General features: G+C 36.9%; 1 pseudogene; it reads right to left on the bottom strand.

Moving 5' to 3' along the window:
- Positions 1 to 22944, bottom strand: part of LOC118163310 — an 84866-nt pseudogene that overhangs the window by 4268 nt on the left and 57654 nt on the right.

The raw sequence follows: 22944 nt of genomic DNA, 5'->3' as shown, positions 1-22944 counted from the left end.
TCAGAAATGTATTAAAGGCAATGTTTGTACAGAAATTTTTGTAGTAAACCTCAAATACCCATGGCTCAAAATAATGGGGGGAGAGGGCATGTTCTAAAGTATTGAGCTTAGAAATTAGCTAAAATACATATATATACTTGAACTGACTGTAGTCTGAAGTGGGTCAACAATGCATATGCATTACCTTTATTAAAAATTTCTAGCCTTTTCTTTCAGCTTTCCATTTGATTATTAATTATTTAAAAAAAAAATGAGGAAAAAATGATGTGTTACAAGTTCTATGTTTAGCCACTAAACCACAGACATTCTCCCATTCTCCCAAGAATCTTTCAGATCACCTCATGCTGCTGTAATTGATGCATTTATAGCCAAGGTAGCTTTGACATGGCTCTTTTAGTGCATTGCTCTTTTTTTTTTTTTTTTTTTTTTTTTTTTCTGGTTATTGGTTGACATAGTTCCCTTTAGAAGCAACTCTTACTCTGCTCACATCCAAGCTTGCCTTCATGTGGAGCTGTGTTCACAACAATGTAAGCTAATAGAATCACAGAATATCCCAAGTTGGAAGGGACACACAAAGATCATCAGATACAACTTTTGGCCGCTCTTTGGATCCAACTTTTGGACTACCTAGAAATTAAACCAGATCCAAGAGCATTGTCCAAATGCTCCTTGAACTCCAGCAGCCTTGGTGCTGTGAGCACTTCACTGGGGAGCCTGAATACATTACTAGATGGCTAAAGTAAAGAGTTTTGCCTGCGTTTATCATGGTACGCTTTGCTGACATGAGTAAGCTTGTTACTGCAGCACCTCTACAGCTGACTTGCACCAAATGTGGAGATCTGTCTCCAAGTTCCTCAGAACAGGGATAACCAGGGACTAGGAGGGATGCAGGCTGAGCCCATCCAGGGACATTCCTTTTTTTCCCCATTCTTACCTCTTCCTTCACCTGCTTCTTCCTCTCACCAAGCAACTCTCGCACAGGAAAAGAGCAAAAGACAACAACAAACTGTGTTACCCTTGCTCATAATTTTCCTTCTTTATGCCTAACTACAGAAATTCATGCATAGGGTAGTGAGGCATTGCTTGAACATCTGGATGCATAAATCCACTCTGTGGGAGAATGGATATGGTCAAACCTACCAATAATTAAGAGCTGAGCAAAGTTAGCAAGTACCATTGAATGAAATAACATGGTCAGTTTTGTTGTTGTTGTTGCTTTGTTTTGTTTTTCATAAGACTGCACCACTGGGTAAAGCTTGTGTAAAAAATGCACCTTTTTCTATCTTTCTAAATATACCTGTGCACATCTATACCTTGATAATATGCATGCAGGTACTATTGTCACACCTTTCTTCCCAACATTGACAGAAAACATGGAGACAACACAGGACAAAGACAACACCCTGTATCTGCCATTTCGTTAATAAAACACAAAAATCCCAAAGTTCTGGTCTACTACACAACAGTCATGAACACCATCAATTCTCCCCACAGAGGAAGGAATATTTAAAACAAACTAAAGAGAAAAAGTTTGTCTTACTTTTACCTGGTCAAAACTGTAGAGCATAGTGTGTAGATTAGTATCCCCATAGGAGGTTCACTGGTGATTTTAACTGAGTTTTCCAGTAATCCACAAGGAATGATGTGCTCTTCTGGGGTTGGAGCTGGTTCAGCACTAATGAAGACGCGGAAGTCAGAGTGACTTTCTTTGCTGTATTGCTCAAGGAGTTTTTCCAAGGTTACAAGCCACTTGCCTACCAGATGAATATTCTGTTGGAAAACAGACACTATGTTTATGGTAGGATAACAAATAACTTTGTTATCCTTAGGACACAATTATTGTGGGTTTATAATGAAAAACAGTTAAGTTACTTAATTCAGAGCATCATTTTATTATTAAAAGAATTGATAGTGTAAAGAAGAGCTTTAAATAAGAGCTTGACCAAATTGAGGTAATAAATTTCCTACCTGCTTCAAGGGTATATATCTGAAGCCAGCACAATTTTATTTATTCATTTTTAAAGTATTTCCCAGAAATTATGCAAGTTAATCAGAATAGCAGAGGTGTTTTTATTTTATTTTTTATTTTATTTATTTATTTATTTTTAATGTGTAATTATACAACACAATCCACAGTAAAAAGTTTCACCTTTTTGCTCATGTAATTCTCTTTAACGTAAAGGTGGAGGCTATTGGTATTTGAATCAAAACCCCAAATACTAAAGCTTGAGAAGTACGGAGTACATCCAAATCCCATTGGCTGCAGTTGGCCCCAACCTTTCACTACCAAAACTCTTCACAGCAGAATTGCCACCTCCTTCCTTCCTTAGAAGTGAGGCATAACTGACTAGAAAATGGAGAGGTTCTGCAATACCAGAAGCCTCTTACTTGTTCCCAATTTACTCCTGTAACCTTAGATATGCAGTGCTGCTGGTTTAAGGTCTCTGCTGTCTCCCATTTTCTTGTTCAGTCCCCAGAGCAGCTAGGAACTCTGAAATACATCTGAAAACCATCTCTGTTCTTCACAGCAGCCTACACTCACTACAGAAAAAACAGAGTATTTTCAGAGCAGTGCAACTAGCTTATTCCTACAAAACTTAGTTAAAGATTTCTTTCAGCTGAAATGTGGATGAAGCAGTTTGCACGTTTGCACAGTGCTTGGCATGTTAAAACCCCTCAGCGACTTTATTTCAGTCGGCAGACAACCCTGAGTCCAGCCTGTCTCCTCATTCGTTTTAGGCGACCTGGTTGACAGCCAAATGTGTGTTGCTGAGCTTAAAACCAGAGGAGGAGGCAATCACCTGGGATAACCTCCTAAATATCAAGATCTGGAACACGCATTTTTCCTAGGTTTCTGGACAAATGAATTGTTACAAATATCTGCTGGCTATTTAGCATGGAACAGTGGGAGGCAAGTACCTTCTTTCAGTAGCGTTGACAGTTGTAGTGTCCCTGTCAACACCATCACTAAGGCAGGAGTCACGGTTTGCTATGGCATTGCACAGGTCTTTTTGTCTGCAGCAGAGTGGGTTCTCAATCCGTACAATACTGGCTAAAGGTGTTGCTCCTATCTCAGGAGAGCAGCACTCCAGCAGTAATTATACAGTTTCCCAAGGGCAAGTCAAGCCCGTTTTATTAAAGTCTCTATCATGGCCCATTGAACGGACCAGGAGTTCTTAATTATGTGGGGAAAATGTATTCCCAGGGATGGTTCTGTCTACCCATCCGAGGCTGTGTTATCTCTCCTGCTCCTCCTGGGAGGGTGAGGATAGTGTTAAACAAAATATGACAGCATATAAATATGTTTATCCTTTTACAAATTCAAGCTAAAAAGAAGAAGATTATTAACCATTCAACACTTCTTCTGTAACCCACTGTATATTTTGTGTGTAATCTGGGAACATCCCTCCAACTGAGCAGACACCCACCATCGGAGAGGCCATTGAACACTCACTTGGAGAAGAACCCAGCGGCCATGTGTGGCATTGATTGCCTCCTCTGCAGTTATCTCCTGCTCTTGTCTTAAAAAGATGTTATGAAATCTTCCAGAGTCTATAGTGAAACCAAGCTTTTTGCCTGTAAAAGAAGTAATTGGGGGAGAATGAGTGACAGAGGGGGAGGAGATAGGAAAATTAGCAGAGCAGAAAGGAAAAAGAATGATAATGCCCCCATTAATTTCACTATCACTTGTGCAATGCATATTACTTCTTCTGAAGCACTTCACTAAACCCTTACAATTTCAACAAGCAAAATTGCGAGCTCTCAACAGTGGCCTTATTGCTGGTATTAGAGAAAGCCTGCAGAAATCTGTTCCCTTGGTTTTAAGATAATGAACCTTTTGACATTTTGATAGATGCTCGGCATTGTTACTGAGCTTTAGAAACTCTTACAGGGGGTACAGAGCAATTCCCTTATGAAAAAGGGAGCAACATGTGGTAGATATCACATCAGTTTTTTAACTGATTGGTTCAGTGGGTAAATGCACAAGCCTCTCACCTTGTGAGGCCTGAGTTTAAATTGAGCACAGTGAGGTCACAGCTGTATTAACCTGGTATTCTCACTATTGTCTGTAGGGAATAGCAATCCTAAGTATAAAGCGACGGAGCCCTATACAATTGAATATAGTTTGTATAATGACCATTATTTAGTCACAGGGGGTACAAGATTACATGAGCATGGAGAAAATTGCCCTCTGGCCCTCATCTAGTCAAAAGGTAGAAAACAGTACAAAGGAAACCTGCATTATGCCAAGCACAGGAATGCTCAGTCTAAGAAATTCTTACTGTAACACTTATGGCCTTACACTTTTCAGCCACCCAATTTACTTGAATTTTGTGCTGAAGATAAACCAACTGCCCAACTTTCCCATATTAACATGTACTCCATTTTAATGAGAGATGTTTCCAGAGGCCTTTGTTCTGTTTAGTAAAAATACACTCATACACACACATTTATAGGAACATACTTACAAACATATACATAGATATCATATATTGCTATATCTACATATACCACCCTGTATGCTCCATTTCAATTGGGAGCTCATTTTTTCTTATTTAGTTGTAGCACAGTTGAGTGATCCTTGCACCAGAAGCAAATAAGAAGCATACCTGGTGTCTCCATGTCTTCAAGTGAATTCACTCCTGGAGACAGAAGAAAAAACTCAGGAGTGGCTGGACTGCTCTCTTCATATGATTATGCTAAGTCCATCCTCATGCCTTCCACATATTTTGAGCCAAGCTTTTCCTCCACAAAGTTCCTATATGTATAGAAAATATGTGCTAAAGATCAGAAATATTCTCCGCTACAGGTTTCTAGCCTGCACTATTCTTAGACCGGAGCTGCCGACAGCGATGATCTAAGTGGTTTCATTAAAGACAGCATCAGGGAAGTGAACTGAAGGGAAAAGGGGGAGCCAGATGGTGAAGTGAGACAGAGGGCAATCATTTTGTTTTCTCTATGGGATAGAGACCACATGACAGAAACCAGCTACTTTTGAATGAGAAAGGACCTCTTCAGTAACAAGAAGTCATTGTATGCAGGCAATGCTACAATGTAAAACTATGGTAGCTGGGCAGAATAAACACCCAGAACAAAGAAACTGCTTTTGCAGAAGACATCTAAATAGGTTAGAACAGTAGTGGCATGGTGTGGAGGATCAGGTCTATGAGACCATCACTTGGGATCAAAAGATTAAAACAGCACTACACAACAACTGAGATGAGATCACATAAGTATCCACAACTGAATCTTTGTTGCAGAACAGAATTTTAAAAATGGGAGACCCCCAGAATTGTCATTCCATGGGGTTAGTTAACAATCCTGATATGAAAATGAGAACAAACACTTTCAGTTATTAACAACATAACTTACTCTATTTTTGTTAATTAATGAGCTCTCTCCTCGGGGTACCTGGATGCAATCTAAAAGAAATCACAAACACAGTTCTCAAAATATGCCACAACTTGTGTCTCACTACACCATCTCTGCATAAAATAATCACCAGCAAAATAGTGTCTGGGAATGGCCACAGTCACCGATTCCAAATTCTGGTTGACCACTCAGTTTTATAAGTTATTTGCCTGCTTCTTAAGATATCTGTCTTCTCTTCACTGATACACTGAAGCCACCCTCTCACACACTCACCCTGGCAGATGTACTGTCAGATTTCATACCTGAGAGCATATGTCATTCTGTCCGGATGGAGCACACTCGGTATGATTAGTTTCTCTAGAGAGCTTCTGTTTTTCCATATCTGGACATTCTGAGTCCACCCACTTCTACCTCTTGGGGTGGATACTTCAATATCTTTATCTACCCCCTTGAGAAAATCCATCATTACCATAGCCTGGAACAATACCAAAGATATAAATGCAGAGAATGTACCTTCTCTGAAAGCTGAAAGAGGAAAATAAATGTTGATATTTTGGGGATATATCAAAGAGTCTCATTTAACCAATTACAGGGGTCTCAGGACTTACCTTAAAATACTAAATTACATATATATTATTTATACTATGTAATACTATTCTACTATATAATAGTATTTATAAGAGTTTATTTTGGTCAGTATTGTCATACTGTCTGCTTACTGTTAAATAACAAGATATGACAAACTGGAAACATTGTAAGGGACTTTTACTATAAGAAGCAGTATGAAGATCGATATTATATTTCTAGGTGAATGGACAAAGTATAGTATGACGGGATTTCCTCATAAACCACAACACAATGCCTAAGGAAAAATATATTCAAAAAGCAAAGACAATTCTTTGAAAGCATCACAATTTCTACTACAAATTCCTGTGGAATATATTACCTTATCTGAGATTGTCTAGTTGTAGCTTACCTCCAGAAATAACATCCAAAAGGATTTAGAACTAAAAAGCAATTTTCACAACCTGCCCTAATGGCACGCCATGACTGAGTAGTTAAGAAGTCAACAGGACTCTTGTAAGTGCATTCAACTCTGAATCGAAGAAGGAAATCCAGTTCAAGTGCTTCTATCTCTTTACTTCTTAGAAGAACCTTGACAGCGTGCAAAATTGAAAAAGGTCATCAGACTTGGTTCAGAGTCACTTCTGCCTTGAAGTATTCACCACTCAAAGTCTCATTGAGTAGGGAGCCCAAAGACAGAAGAATTTCTATTGCTGCATTTTTTTAAACTCTGATATAAGAATTAAAATCTTGTTGTAAGGTTGCTTTAAAACATTGATTTGAAATCTATTGCAAATAGAGTAATCTTATATATTTACCTTTAAAGGTTGTGACAGATTTTCCCCAAACCATTCCTTCACACACACAGAGCTGAATTTACCTTTACAGTTAAGGACACCTTGAATATCAAAGTCTATGTGACAGTCGAAGATTTTTGCAGAAAATGTAATTGTTGTTCATTTATGTACTGAATGCCAAATTCACACAAGTTTTAAAATGACCTAAACAATATCAGCATTTTTTTCTTTTAGCTTGTGGGAACATAAACAAAAACTTAAGTCTTGCACACTGAAGTGAACCTTATACAAACTTGACTACAAATTATTTTACTACTGAAAAAGTAAATACTTCTGAATTCCATCTAATTATCTCCATGTGTCCTTTTTATGGCTCAGAAGTTGGAGAGAAGGACAATTAGTGCAATCCTGTCTCCATCTTCATTCTAGGCACTCTGTATACTGCAAGCACTCACAAAGCTTTGGGAAATTTGCAAATCTTGAGTTGATTTTTTGGGGATTGTTGGACTGATAGATTCAGTATTCTTCTGATGGCAGTTTAAACTTTGTAGAAGTAGGCTGCAGAACTATAGCAACTGAATGAATCAGTTCTGGTACATGACCTGAATGCATACCAAAAAAAGGTTCCTCGCTTTCTAGTAGGGTTTTTTTCTAGTTGTTTTATCTCTTTAATCACATATATTAAAGAAAAAAGTGACACCTTTGCCATGGCACTCTATAATCTCTGCTTCCCCACATGAATACATCTTTTTGCCCACATGAATACATCTTTTTGCCTGTTAATAGCCCCTTCTCTTTCCATCTAAAAATGTATTTAAAAAATCAGAGTATTTTTTTTTGTGCCCCATACTCTGGCTTCTGTCTATGCTATTATTATGACAGAGGTTATTTTTCAGTTCTTGTATAGGTTTCCATTCTTCTTGATCCATCCCAGTACCGCTGCTATAAAAAAGGCAAAGTTAAGCGTCATTGTGCTACAAGCCTGGGTGATACAAAGAAAACCATTTGTACAATGATGCAGAGAAATCACCAGTTTTCTCTCCCCTTGCCCTTCTCTCTCTTTTCTCTTCCAGATATTTGTCTGCTTGTTACTCCCATTTATACACTCTGTAGAGTGATTCCCTTTTTCCTATCACCCCCCTCCCCAAAGTGGATTCCCTAATTTATAACTTTTTACTTTCTTCATGAATGGTTAGCTTCTAGTTTAATCCTCATCTTTGCTACCAATCAGCTCTGTGATACAACATCTTTTGGAGCAAGCTCTTCAGGGCAAAATCTACTGCAAAGAAAAAGTAATCCCTGATCTTTCTCCAGGACTTACAGATTCTAAAATTAAAAGGAAAACTAGCAGTCTGAATGTGATACGTGTATTATTAAGATAATTCTTATTTTACTATACCACATCAATTCCAATATTAATTATATAACCACGAACAGTTAAATCATGTCATCTATCCTCAATGTAGCTTCATAAAGTCACTGCAGCATTTTAAATAAATAGAGTTGAATAAAAGCATCTTTGGAATTTCTGCAATTCTGATTTATATTGAAGCAGAAATCACACTGTGTGAGAAACTGCACAGCCATCAGGCAAAATGATAACTTGCTTAGGCAGAGGCATCATCTTCTAAGGTAAGAAACAGAAACCAATAATATCAGCAACATCAATCAGAAAATTTTTCTTCACCTGAGAAGCTGTTTGGGCCAGGAGATGAGCTTATCCTTTTCAAAAGGTCCCTGGCTCATGAAAACAAATGTTGAGTATGTGACAGCTTCTGTCAGACTGGAGATATACCATTGAATGTCTTCAGCCTGCTTAATTGCTTTGTGGAAGACTGCTTTGAAGGCCTGAAAATAGAGAAAAATAATTTATTTAATTCCAGAATTCTGTTTGTTTTCCTGCATACAAGATAACCAATCAGTTTCTGATTGTAGGCTTCTAGAAAGAGATGTCCTTAGCAGTCTAAAATACAAGGCACTAGGGGTTGAACCATTTCTGCCAAGAAGCTTTGAGGAAACTCAGCAATCCAAGAATGAAGGCTGCAAACAGCAATACTCTTCTTCTTCCTAATTTAACTTGGCAGGCATATCCCTCTCACTCAAGAAAGATGATAATTTTGCAGCGGGTTATCTTCCTACCTTATAGTATCAAATAATTTGGATGATTTGCCTCAGCAGGTTGTTTATAAAGAACCCCTGACAACTCTTGCTACCTGACCCTGCAGGACAGCTGCATGAAAGGCCGGCAAACTTCAGAAGCACATTCACAAAACACCATCAGAACAGAGGCAGCCAACAACGAGAGACCAGTGGGGAGGTACTGTGCTAGGAATCAGCAGGAAATCACAGTGCTCTCCTTTCTCAGACATACAGCGTTGCCATCGTAATGTTGTACCACCTCTGCTACAAATAATAACCAACACATTGGGCATCACTGCTGGAGGCAGGATTTTGCTCCTTGCACTGTGAAACTAAATCAGCAAGATAACTGTTTACCATCAGTGAGTACCGGTAGATAGGGTTGATGCTGCCCAGGCTATTACTAACGAATTAAAGAGACACTCTTATGGCTGTTGGTCTGTAAAGCTCTCTCATCACATTAATTTGAACTTCATTTTCTTTGGCTTCAGCTATCTATAGGATGACAGCTGCCTCATTTATTTTTTAATCCATCATGATTATCCCACACAATTACCAAAACATTCCTATCAGTACAAGAATAAAATATGGATACACTCTACCAAACTGACTTTATTTCAGATAGCAGCAAATATTTAAGGTAAGCAGGCTTCTGCTTGGACAAACATTAGGGAATAACTTCTCCACAGCAGTGTGCCTGCTCACTAGTAAAAACATGGAAATCACATATGAATACATTTATTCACATTTCATGCTGGTATTTCTCTTACAAGTACTAACTCAAGCACCTAAATCAAAAGAAAAATAAAATAATTGTGTGGCAGCTACATATCATAAATAGGAAACTGAATACGTGGGTGGACAGCATTTGCTGGACAGACAGGAATTTGACAGTTTCTAGTTCACAGAACTATTTCACTAAAAATAATTAATAATTTTACAAATGACTTCAAGCTGTTAAAACCAGTTCAACCATTATTATGTTGCACTGTATTTCTGCTGCAGCTGAGTTTGCTGATTTGAGTTTTTCTACAAGTTTATTGTCATCTAAGAAACATTCCTGGCAGCTGACAGAGAAGCCTGTCCTCCTCCAGCTGCTTGAGCTCGATCTTGCAGCAGTTCTGCTGCTTGACCAGCACAGACTAGCAGAGAGAATGAAAACACTATATTCAAACAATAAAAAATAGCCATTAAAAATCTGGTTCATAGCATTTGTGAGCTATTTCTATTTAATGGGACTGGATGATTTAATTTAATTTTTGAAGGAGGTAGTTCATCTTCTGTCCTAGTACATTAGAATTAAGGTTCTGGGACACCCAAATCAAGAATGTCAAGGTCATGGTCAAGGAAGAGACCACAGTCACCATGAACCAGAACTTCAGTTCTCTCCTAACCTCCTTCCTCCTCAGACTACATGAAAGGTTTGGGATCTTTCCAGAAAAGGTGAGTGGTAATCTTTGTGGCAGTTGAGAAAACCAAGAATATCATGAAGCTGAGAACCCCACTAGGGGAACAAGCAGGGTGGGGAAGTATGGTCATAGTCTGCTCTGCTGGACAGGCCCTCTGACACTGCAAGAGTATGACCAGTCTTGTTGGGAGTTCTCCATCAAAATCTGACCCTTACACCAAAAAAACCTAGATGATGTAAGTGTTGTAAGCATACAACCCCATGTGGAGCAACATGCAGATGCAGAAGAGAATGAAAGTTGTTTTCACAAGGTGTTCCCAAGTATATTGCTTTCATTCTTCAAGGGGTAATTAAGCTCTTTGACCCAGCTTGTCCTTGCATGAAGTACCTCAAAAGGACGCAGCTAATCTTTGTCAATGAAGTTTGTAAAGTGCATGAGCTAAATGGATAGACAAATAGGAAGTATTCTTACTACTCATTTCATACCCTTTAGTATTTTTTCCATTTTTTAGACCAGTCTGCTCAAGTCTTTACAATCATATAAAAAATATTTCTGTTCATAGAGTACATTGGCTCTGACTGCAAGAACCACAGAACTACATCTTTGTAGGAATAAATTATGATTTATTAACCAAGTACCCCAGGTCCTAACCAAGTGCCATCATATCCTCTTATGGACTGGCATGAAATTTTATTTGCACTTATTGGCTGAATATCACTAAAGCACAAAGCCTTGTACAAGGCTTTAATACTGTACTGTAAAATAATTGCAATGCACAGAGCAAACTGAGCAGTAGAAAGAAGTGTGGGAACAAGATCACAATACATCTAATTTCTAGCAAAGCTTTAGGTCTAGCACAGCCCTCTTGGAGCACCAATTTGAGCAACTCTATAGAAATACTTTCTACACTTTGCGGTATCTGACCCTTAAAATCTTTATAATATGTGGGTTACTAGCAATTACTGTACAGTAGATTCAAACAGGCATATTAAAGTTAGCCTTAAAATCTCAGAAGGAGAAACAGAGAGATCAAAAGATAGTCTTTACCTTACAATTTTCCAAGTCTGGCCTTTTAACACCAAGAAACACAGCCAGCTGCTGTTATTCCAGCCCATCCCTGGTGATAGTGAGATTAATGAGGGTGGTCTGAGGCTGCAGCTCTGGCTTGTAGTGAGAGTTAGCCAACTTAGTGTGAAAGATGAGACAGAAATTCCTGTTGAATTCACATTCTTTTTCTTCAATCTGGATATATCTGAGAAAGAATAAAATGCACAAGAATGGGAAAAAAATCATAAATATCTTACAAAAAGATGAGTACTGCATGATCGTGGCAGCACAAGAAGTAGATACAAACCAAACTTTATGTGCCTGCACCTTAAGGAACAAAATGATGATGACTGAGCATACCAAAACTATGTGAAGAATACATACATTTCTTAATTGGCACAGCTTCCTTTTCACATACAGTAGACACTCGTAGATTATTCACTGCTGTGCTGAAGAGTCTGTGGCTTAGGGGTAAAATTCTATCTTTATTGCTTACGACAAGCTTAAGAGAGTTTTCAGACAATTCTTTCTCAAATAGCTCTTAGTTCTTACAACTGTTTCTTTAAATACAGGTTTATTTATTTATTCTGTACAACAATGGCTGCTTTGAATATTTTCTTCCAAGAAAGGTGTTCCACATATTTTGTTTGTTTGTTTGTTTGTTTTTTAAAAAGAAGTCTGTAGAGCATTTATGCAATGGAATGCAAATAGATGGAAACTAATTTCATAACACTCAAGTTCACATTAAGTCCAATCAATTTTTAAAGCGATTGAAATACTACAATACTTAATATTAAAACACAACTCATGAAAGTCATATCGGTACATGAATAAAGCAATTCTCTGTACAAACTTACCTATTGCTTTCTTTTTAGGATATCACAGTGCACTGCCAGTGTCAGGGGCATATATTTCAACTGTCAGCATTCTTGCCTGCCTCTGACATCCTCTTAGCCAGAAGACATAGGCTAAATAAAACGGTGTGCTGAAAGCACTTTTGCATTTCACCAAGGACCAGGATGAAAAGGCAGTCACTTATGATACACTGCAAGTGAATTCCCAAGAATAACTTAATGTGTCTGGTGCTAGGAAACCCATGACTCTACAAGACAACATTGGATGTGTGCATGCTGTATACTAATGCAATGCAAACTACTGGAGATGAGCATTCCTGTTTTGTGCTTGCATAATAGCCACATTCAGCTAGATACATTCAGCCAAACAATTTTGTCCTTCAGGTAATTCAACCTTCTTTAGATAGAGCTGAATTCACCTTTCAGTTCTGCAACCTGGATTTCAATTCCAACACTGTGGTCCCTTCATACCTTTTAAAATTGGCTACAGCTATAGAGAATGAAACACTAGAGCTTGACACAGAGCAATTTTGCTGCACTTTCAACACACACACACACAAAAGCAAAAGACAGAAGCAGAGATCTGGCAAAAAGTAACTTTCAGTTTGCTTTGCCAGTGGAAAAACTTTACTAAGAGAGTCACACTACATTCCAGAAGGTCTATGTAGTGATATAATAAACTTTCAAGTTCTGGATTCGAGTACTTACTTTATGGATTCTCAGTTCACAGGACCAATAAATTACCAAGTTCTGTGATTATCATCTATGAAAGGCAAAAACTACATAATGACTCAGTTAGTTTTACTGCAGCTGCTATTCTAGGTTTTCTGTTAATTACAGATCTGGGAAAAATAAATATTTTGTTATTGTTCTCACACAGTTCAAGGAGTATAAGCAACAACTATTTAAACAACTACTTTTTTTTTTTTTTTTTTTTTTTAATGGAATGCATCCAACTTAAAGGTCGACTCTAGTTTCTGAAGAAATGCAGCAGATATAGGCACTATTTATGGAAGCCCTTGATAGAAGACATAGCAAAAAATTTACTCCAAAGAAATAACCCAAAGTAGATTTTGTCTTTTGTAAATTTTTCTTCTTAATCTCCTATTCTACCAGCAGAGGCTGCTAGAATGGACTGAATTAATGTACCATTCTAGTTAGGAATAAACAAAGTATCTCTCATATAAACTCCATCTCTCTGTTATTTAAGAATACACAAAGTAAATTAAAGAGAAATTCTTATCTCCTAGTGTTATCCTGCTGAAATACTCATAGATCTTGAGAAAATGGATTAAGAGATTTGAAAGGGGTTCCCAAACCACTTTTAAAATCCTGTGTAAATTTTAAGGAATAACTGATTTTTAGCAAAAACAAATATTAAGAATGAGTATATTGCAGAAGCTTACACATCAAACTCTCATCTGTGAGAAGTCTAGGAATGAGTCTGCCAAAATCGGAGTTACCAGCACAAAGAACTGCTTTTCCCTTGTTACATATTGCCTAAGGAAACAATGCCTAGGACTTTCAAAGAGAGCATCTGATGAAGATGAAAAAATCTTCAGCATACAAACATGACCTCTTATCACGAAATGGCTTGAGTTTATGCAAACACTTTTCATAGCAAACGTTTTCATGCAACACAAAATTAAAAAGAGTACCTTTCAGGGTGGATGTTCTCCAAAACATGCTGTGACTCTAAATGGCAAAAACTAGGATAGCTTCCTATAAATAAATGTTTTGTATCAGCTCAGCAAGAATGAAAAGAAGTGATAAATTCTTGGACAGAAAAGGAAAGGGAAACAATATTTTTCTGTTTGAAAAAAGAGGGATAAACACATTTTCCAAAGGAGCCTTCTTTCACTTCCTGCTGCTTAAAATTAAAAGCTTCTGGAAAAGACTTTCAAACTCCAACAAGTAATGTAAAGAAAGCAGTTGAACAAATCAGGTGCAGAATGGAGCTGTTACTAGGCAATCTCAGTAGGCAAACTGTGTAAGTTGGTCAAACTAGTTCAGTTGGAAAATGCTGCCTTAAAGTTGCACAGCTGGCAAGACGTTCAAGGCAAGGAAAGCTATCCCTGTGGAGAAACCAAGGGAATTGTCTTGCTGTGCGTGTGCATGAATAATAGTCATGCTTCATAAGAATGGAAACTTGTTCATACAAGCTACACTTGCACATAAATCAAATTTCAATACATCTTAAATAATCCTGAATAACCTAATCTTTCAACTGAAAAATGTGACTACCACTTTGTGAAGGTGCAGAGAAGATGAGTCGGTATGACAGCTCATATGGTGCATACAGGGTCTTATGAACAACTAATTTATTCCTCTACCATCTCCCATGAGTAAAAATGATACTGATCTGTACAGTTAAATGCCTACATCCAGTTATCTCCAAAACAGTGGTTCTGGGGAGACAGCATAGGGATTACAGAGATAAAACTCTAATATTAAAGTCTGTCCAGACCAAACTTATTCAATGGCATCACTTCTCTTCCAGAACTAGGTTAGTGCCAAAAAATCTGTACAGAATTGGCACCTGTTTACTTCCATGCCTTGATTTATCTGCTCCACTAGATCTCAGTATGTGCATTCTGAATCACTTTTGCATACTTTGCTATTAAGTAACACCTAATTATTTCCCCCCCTTATGCCTTTCATGGTTACATAAAAACATGTACCACAACAGATAGTTTTTGAAATTATTTTATTCACTTTTGTCTTTTCTCCATCCTCTCAGAAAATATACTAAATTATTTTAATAATAATAGCAATTTTTAGCCATTGTCAACATAAGGTCACAATATAATATATATTAAGACCCACTGAACTGGTTTGCAGGTCCAGAAAATTGAACTAAACTAAAATATTCAAGCTCCAACACCTAAAGCTTGTGAGGTTTCTATTAACCAAGGCACTCAAGTAAAAAGTCTGATTTGTGGAGATAGCAAGTACCTGTAGTTCACACTATAATCACCCAAGTTTTGAGAAAAATGTAAATTCATACATATATCTGAAGTTCTCTGAAGCTCAGAATCCCTTTTGCAGGTTTCATTCAAAAACAATACCAGAAGCTGGTGTTACAGAATATCAAGGAATCTGATGCAAGAACAATCTTGGTAAACATTGTGGGGAGGAATATAATTTTATGAAGTTGCTTCACAGATCAGAAAGTTCTCTAATATGCAGGCTAGTAAATTTGCTTTGGAAGGAGTACGAGTTGATAAATCTCCCTAGCTATGCTTTCTGTCGATTGATATAATAAGATATATTTTACTTAAAATTAGGATTGTCTGAAGCTCAGTGAATTTAATTATTTGTAATTATCCAGTTGTTGTCAGTATGTGGCCATTTTATGACAGTGGTATCTACTGTGTGGGTCAGGTTCAACTGTATATCTTTTCAAACACAGAATTAATGTACTATTGATGAAACCATTACTAGAACCAAATTAAAGTCTGGGCTGATGTATTGGTCCACAGGGTGCTGTCAGACATGAAAGGAGTAATTAGTATTCATTACTTCATACTCTGCAACATTCCAATTATTAATGAACTTCAACTGCTGGACTGCACCATATCTATCACAAATATCTTTCTAGTCTTTCTTTATTAGCAAGAAAAAAAAAGTCCAAAGTGCCTGACACAACTCCTAAGATAAACAAATAACAGAAATTAATCCAGAATGAGGAAAACTCTGTTTATTTGGTAATAAAGGGGTATATATATTACTATTGCCTTACAAAGGAGTTCAGCTACATCTTCAGTGAGCAATGGAACATTAGGTCATATAAAGTTGCTAAAATATTCATCTAAAGAACTTATTTATATCAGAATAGCTTCATACTTGTGTGAGTGTGTACCAGTCTGCTGTGCTACATGGAAACCGCTGCTGAGTAAATGCAGATCTCTATTGCTGCCCCCCCCCCCACGTCCTCTTCAGACCAACTTTTTTCTACTGTTTTAAATCTCTCTGTCTTGAGCCTTAAGCCTTGTTATACCTTGCAATCTGACTCTCATCTCTCTTTTAGACCCGTATAAGTCTAATTTTCAGTAGAAGGTCTTCACTGCAGATTCTGAAAATAAAACTAACTATATGGTCTTACACTGAAGTACTTCAAGTACTATTACCATTACATAGAAAGGCAAAAATAAAGAATCATTTCAAGAGGACATACTGCAGAGTAAGAGTGTATCCTCCAGGAGCTTCAAGTATTCACAGAGATGTGAGCTGTTACTTAAATTTACTGTGTGAACAGCAAAGCCTGAAATTCTGGAGGGAGGAGGAGGGAGAAAAGCTTGAGTAATCTGTCCAAAACTAGAAACCACTTTTATTTAATACATCTTTCATATTTTCTATTTTAACTATCTCGGTCTGTGCAAGTAGTCTAAATGCTCTTTGAGTAACATTTGAGAATGATCCAGCAGTGCTTCAGGGGTACTTCTGATTTTTTTAAAAAATTATTATTATTATTATTATTAGAATGAGCTTCATATTCTCAAACATGAAAGGTTCATGAATATGTTGTTTGAAACAGGAATAGAGCAGAAGAAGAATTTAAGTCTTAGAAATGAATCCACATTTGAGTGGAGAAAATAACAGCATTTCAGTTCACCAGATGAGGTATTTAATGAAGTTTATCAGGTTTACTCTCATGCTACCGAAAATCAACATTATTCTTTAGGTTGACAGATGCATTGGAGACTCAACACTGGAAGCTTTCATGAAAAGTGATGGAAGACAGTACAGACTGAAATTCTCTTGCACAGAGTCCTTGAGTACAAACTCAATTGCTTCTCGTATTATCCCTGAAAATATATTTAGAGGTACCTTAACTAAATCATAGGAAGTATTTTTGATGATGTTTTCTAAAAATTTTGACAACAAATGGGATTTGCAGTCAAGCCCCCAAAAGGACAGAATATGTTGTCTGACTGCTTATCTGGTACCATCTACCACTCCCTGCCGCTCTCCTCCTACACTTTTAGAGAGAGAAGACGCAATAAATTCAGTCATGCTTTACCTGGTTCAAACCTCAATTTTCCACTTGAACACCCACCTCCAGACCTCTGGGCTGGAGTTCACAGGGCTGTCGAGCTGCCATCAAGAGGGAGAGGTGGGGACAGCTTCTGTTCTCAGACATCGTGAGCACTTGCATGAGAAATGGGGTACATGACTTTTGTTGACAGCAGACTAGGTTTCTAGGTAAAGCTGAAGAGACATTAACACCACCACTATGTCTCCCTCAAAGGATTAGAGGGTGCTGTCAACTGGATTAGTTTGACACACAGGGTGTTGGCAGCCATACCAGCCAAAAACTGGCTGCTCATCTCAGCCCCATATTGTAGCACATCAGTTTTGCCTCATCAGCCTTTTATTTATTTATTTATTTGAAACCAGTTCCTTGATTTATTTCATGGGTTGACCCAAAAAACAGCTATGGCAACACATTTCAAAGTGGAGGTATGGTTTCCTTAAACTGATATTCCAGCTTGAAAATCCTATATTGTTAAATACAAATCTAGCCTGTCATTTCTCTCTTTCTCTCTTGTTATAGATGCCTAAAATAGAAGTCAATAAACATTTATTATACTTTGGCTCAGAAGAAAATACCCTTATACTCAAAAAAAAAAAAAGTTAACATTTTCAATTTGGGTTGAGAAAACACTCATGCATGTCTATATTGTATTTCTAGTCCAATTTGAGAATTGAGAAAATAGTTATCTAATTAGATGCAGATACTAACATTTCAATATTTACTCATCAACAGTTTTAAAGCATAGCATTTTAAAAAGGAATAAATAACTTCATCAAGTGTTATGAAACAGTAAGCAAAAAGTAGAAAATCAAAGCATTGTAGATCCAGTCATCATGGAAAAATTCTGATTACTCAAGCTATACTTACCTTCCCTTTTTAACTGCATACCTTACAATCAGGGGATCAGTCATGGGATCAATAAAATCACCATGGTTTTGATTAATATAATCTCTCCACAAGACAAAGGTCTTCAGAAAACTTACCATGAAAAAAAAAAAATATAAAATCATATATTACATAAGTGATGCTTATAGAAAGACATCTATAATAAAATTGAAGAAGCTTCTCTGAAAGAGCTTGGTTAAACCATACAAAACTGTTTGCAAAGACTTTCTCAGTTGTTAAGAGTTCTATATCTTTGAGTTCAATACATTTATGTCATTTCAAATGGAAAATGTACTGTTTCAAACAGAAAAAGGGATTATGGATAAATAAGCTGCAGTGTTGTAATATCTCAAGTCTTTAAGTAAACACAGTCTAAGACACATCAATCCCTTACAAAACTTAGAGGAACTTCAGGGTAGTGAATGCAGAAGATGATCCTTCAGCATGCACATACCCTTTCTGTCCTACATATATGACTTTAAGGTCAGCTCTGTATTTAGTCTTTATCTATTTAATTCCTTGTTGCTGGGGATGTATCATAAAAAACTAGCACTTGCAGTGTGTTAGAATGGTGGCATTTTCTGCTGACATCCACTCAGCAGGCAGTCTCTCATTACTCCATGCTGTAGTTGTAGCATCATCCATCAATATGGCAGTCGGGTCCAGGCCCTTCATCACAGGAACAGGAACCTTTGAAGCACAGTGAAATATAATAAACCAGTCAGGTTACCAAGCAGCAAGGCATGACTCGGTGCAACAGACACGATAGCTAGGCTGATATAAATTAAGATTTTGTAGGCAGGAAAGTAAGGAGGACCCCTGTAGACTATCAGATGCAAAACAATATACTAGGAAATGTGATGAGAAACAGTTTATTTTATTTATCTTGAGTATTTAAAAAAATGTGTTTTCATTTAAAACATTTAATTCATAAAATATATTTGATAAAGTAAAACCATACATTATAAATTTCAGTGTATATAGATTCTGATATTTCAAATTTCATGCTCAAGTATGTTCTTGAGTAGGTATTTCTGGTATATAAACATGTATTTAATAGCACAAAAATTAGAAAGAGGATTCCCCTGGGATCTTACTAATACAGCTCAGCTATGTGTTAATGAGGTCACCTTCAAAACTTACAGGAGAGGGCAGAGGCAGCCCTGTGTAGCACCAGCAGCAGCCCTCATGTGAGTGCCTGCTCACTGAGAAGGAAGCTATGAGCTCCATGCACACTAAAGCAGCCATCAGACAGCCCCCTTGCTGGATACCAACATACCATGGTTTTTACTGGTAGCCCCTAATTTTTCCATACTGAGATAAAGGACAAACTCTCACCTATTCCTTCACCACCTTATCCCAGTCTTCCCTATTTGTCATTTCTGGATTGAATTCTAAAAGCATAAATTAAAGGAAAGAATAGTGTCATCCGTATTTGTCTATCTTCAACACCATTCAGAGGTGTTTTAAATGTAAAATTTTTCCTCCTCCTTAGATGTGTGTAGTCCTTTGTGCTGGCTTGTAGATTTGAGATTATCTTAAAAGTACACCCTAAAATCAACAAGCATGCAAATCTGATGGTTATTTAATAAGGAAAATTAGTTATTCTATTTAAGTTGAGCCAAATTAGCACATTAGCATTAATAAGAATAGCACAATACATCCAGTGCAGTTTCTGTGGCACAAATGTCAGCATACTGCAAAACAAATGTCTAAACCCTGATTCTAATCACAGAGTCCAAAATAAACTTAACATTTGATGAACTTGCTGAAAATCCAACCACAAAAACACCAGACAGACATACATCCCTGCAAATATTTAACATATTAATTCCCTGCATATAATAATTTATTTATATACAAAAGACTGACAATGTGCTTTCTTTTATACCTGGATTGTAAGGCAAGCACTATGATCAATTCCATGACCTGAAATACTTCCTTGTGGAAAAATCTAGGTTTGGAGTGTGATCAGAATTTCTAATACACATTTTGACACAATGCAAGAAATGTATTTTAATATACTTATATGTCTACTGTCCCCATATCTGCACAAAATGGATACTTTGTGACACAGAACTAGTTGCTCTTCTTTCTAAAAATAACTATTAATACTCATCTATTTTTAATATCACTTCCTACATGCTTTTCTCTCTTCCTTTACCACTTTTCTCCACTTGCAGGAAAACAATCAAATCTGAAAGGAGGTATTTTATTTCAATGCTGTTCAGTGAAAGCATCTTAAAAAATACAAAGGCAGAATATGAACTATTTTTATTTATAAAGGTGTTCCATTCATGTCAGGAGATTCTTGAGAGAATAATGAATGATGTTTGTTTCCAGGGCCCCACTAGTGAAAACAAAGAGAGGACATTTTTCCTCACACTAATTCACAATTGTTAAACTATTGCAAAAAGCAAATAACTGCAAAGAGATTCATTGAGTGCTGAAATTGTGAAGCTTGGATTAAGCTTTAAATACGTATTTCTAGAGTGTCCTCAGGCAGCTCAGCTCATTTGCTGTGCCTTAACTTTGTGATTTGAAATAGGGGAAAGCATTTCACCCTTTACATGTTTCAGAGAATCAACTGCATTGATTGTGGTACAATGCTGTGATTTGTGGCACATGCAAAATATGAAGCAAGCCAGTCAGGAGCAGCAAGGAGGAAAGGAACATGTCCAGAGCTTCATGAAGAAGGATTAGCGAGGAAGACACAGTGACAGAGCTGTGAAGATGGTGGCATGAGAACAACCTAGTACAGCATGTACAGAAACAGAAGCATTTGAAGAAATGTCATGTTACTCATACCACATTATGCTACAGCCATACTATTTGAGCAAAGTTAAGAGAGATGAAGCAGCAGCATCTGGTGAAATAAGGCACAAAGCATATATTTAGGAGTCCAAAGAGTAAAACACTGAAGCAACAAACTGAATAAGATTTGCAGAGACAAGCCTAAGAGTTAGAGATTCTCTGCATTTATTGAATACTGTCATGGTTTCCTCCATGTATGGAGAAAGGAGCATTATGCAATACATGCACTGCTTGGAGCTGAAAAGCTAAACAGAATAGGTCTCTCTACATTGCTATCAGTATTCACAACATTTGCTATTACACAGATGTCACAAAGAGCAGAATTTTACACTGAGAGTTGGAAAGGGAAGGAACTTATTTTTCATACACCCCTCCCCGCCCCAACCCCTTCCATTCTCTTCAAAATAATGAGGAAAGTACATATGTACTGGAAAACAGACTGCAATAGGTATTTTATAGACACTTTTAAATATGATCATCAATAAGAATACTTCACATTTGACTTTAGGAAACCAGACCCTTCACTGGAGACCCACATTTTGTACATTTATTTATTTATTTATTTACCACTTGTGACTTTAGAAAGGGAATTCAGAAATGTTCTATCAGTTCCTGGAGAGATGGTTTTGTGAAGGGTCCAAAGTAAGACACACATGCTGCTGCTAACATGACACCACCACATAAAGTTTTCTTTTGTGCTTTGAGGTTTTCAACAAATTGGCTCCAGTGCACATTTTCAAACTGCAAAGCCAAATTAGCAAATGACAGCTCCTGAACAACTTAGAAGTGACAGAACATTTAATCTCCATGTTAAATAAACAAAAGCACTATAGGAAATGTACTTTGCCAGTGAGGGATAAACTTCTTAAGGCCATAAGGCTGAAAACAATCTATGCTTTCTGGTGGCATTTTGAACCCTTTGAATCTGAAAAATTAGGATGGAGCTCTTTATCAAAAACATTTTATGTCATTCTCCCCCCCCCCCCCCCCCATTCTAATTGGTGCTTTTGTTCAGGGCAGGTACAGTATGGCAGACATACTGCAATATTGGCAGCATCTGGTATGTTGCTGGCAGCTACAGCATGGCAGTGGGGTTTTGTGCAATGTGCAATCATTTCCAGCTAGATTCAGAAGTCAGCATAAGGACAGAAGACTACTAGGAAAAAAAAAAAAAAAAAAAAAAAAAAAGTTTAAAGCTGTTTCAAAATCAAAAAAGATGTGGCTTATATATATATATATATAATAATTATTAATATTATTGTTATTTATCTTTCCCAAGAATTAGGCAGGGAAAAAGAATTTCTGTATTTTTTTCCTCTTATTTGTCTGGCTTGTTTTACCTATGAGTTCCAGAAATTTTACTGAGCTAAGAGCTGTAATGATCTGGAATTCACAAAGTTTACCTTCTTTCTGATACTTGTACCAATTATACTTGTGAGAGAAAAAAATGAACGAGTGCCAAATACTGAAAGGAAACACATAGGAGGAACAGGTCAGCTTTAAGCATAAATGAGAGACAGACCCTTTTATTTTATGGGACATTTATTTTTCAGTGATGACTAATCAAAACACATTTTTTCAGTCCTTTATATGATCTAATCAAAATCAGTGAAAACCATGGAATAGAAAGCATCCCCCATAGTTTCCTTCATTAAAAAATAAATTTATATGTGTACAAAAACAAACAGAACAACTGCTAAACTTGATATTTATTCCATCTATGTTTTTCAGAAAATCAGAAATATTTACTAAAATGGTTAACCACAAGATTCAAGCTCTTCTAGTAGGAAATATAAAATATCAACTAAGGAAATGGAGTTATCTTTAAAATTAAGTGCTTAAGAGTTGGCATTTAAACTTTTCACGGTGAAAATGCAGGAGCTCAGTATGTAGAGGCTTCCTAAACTCCAGTTATGTCCAAAATAGATACCCAGCAAATGACAAGAAAAGGGCTACTCCCATTGAAAGCTCTAACAACAATCTTTGTAAGGTAGTGGTTTTGTTTTAAAGTATTTTAGACATCC

Source organism: Oxyura jamaicensis, chromosome 2 (genome assembly GCF_011077185.1).
Source record: "Oxyura jamaicensis isolate SHBP4307 breed ruddy duck chromosome 2, BPBGC_Ojam_1.0, whole genome shotgun sequence".
NCBI lineage: Eukaryota > Metazoa > Chordata > Aves > Anseriformes > Anatidae > Oxyura > Oxyura jamaicensis.
Note: the sequence above shows the minus strand (reverse complement) of the source record. Positions and strands in the feature narration are given on the sequence as shown.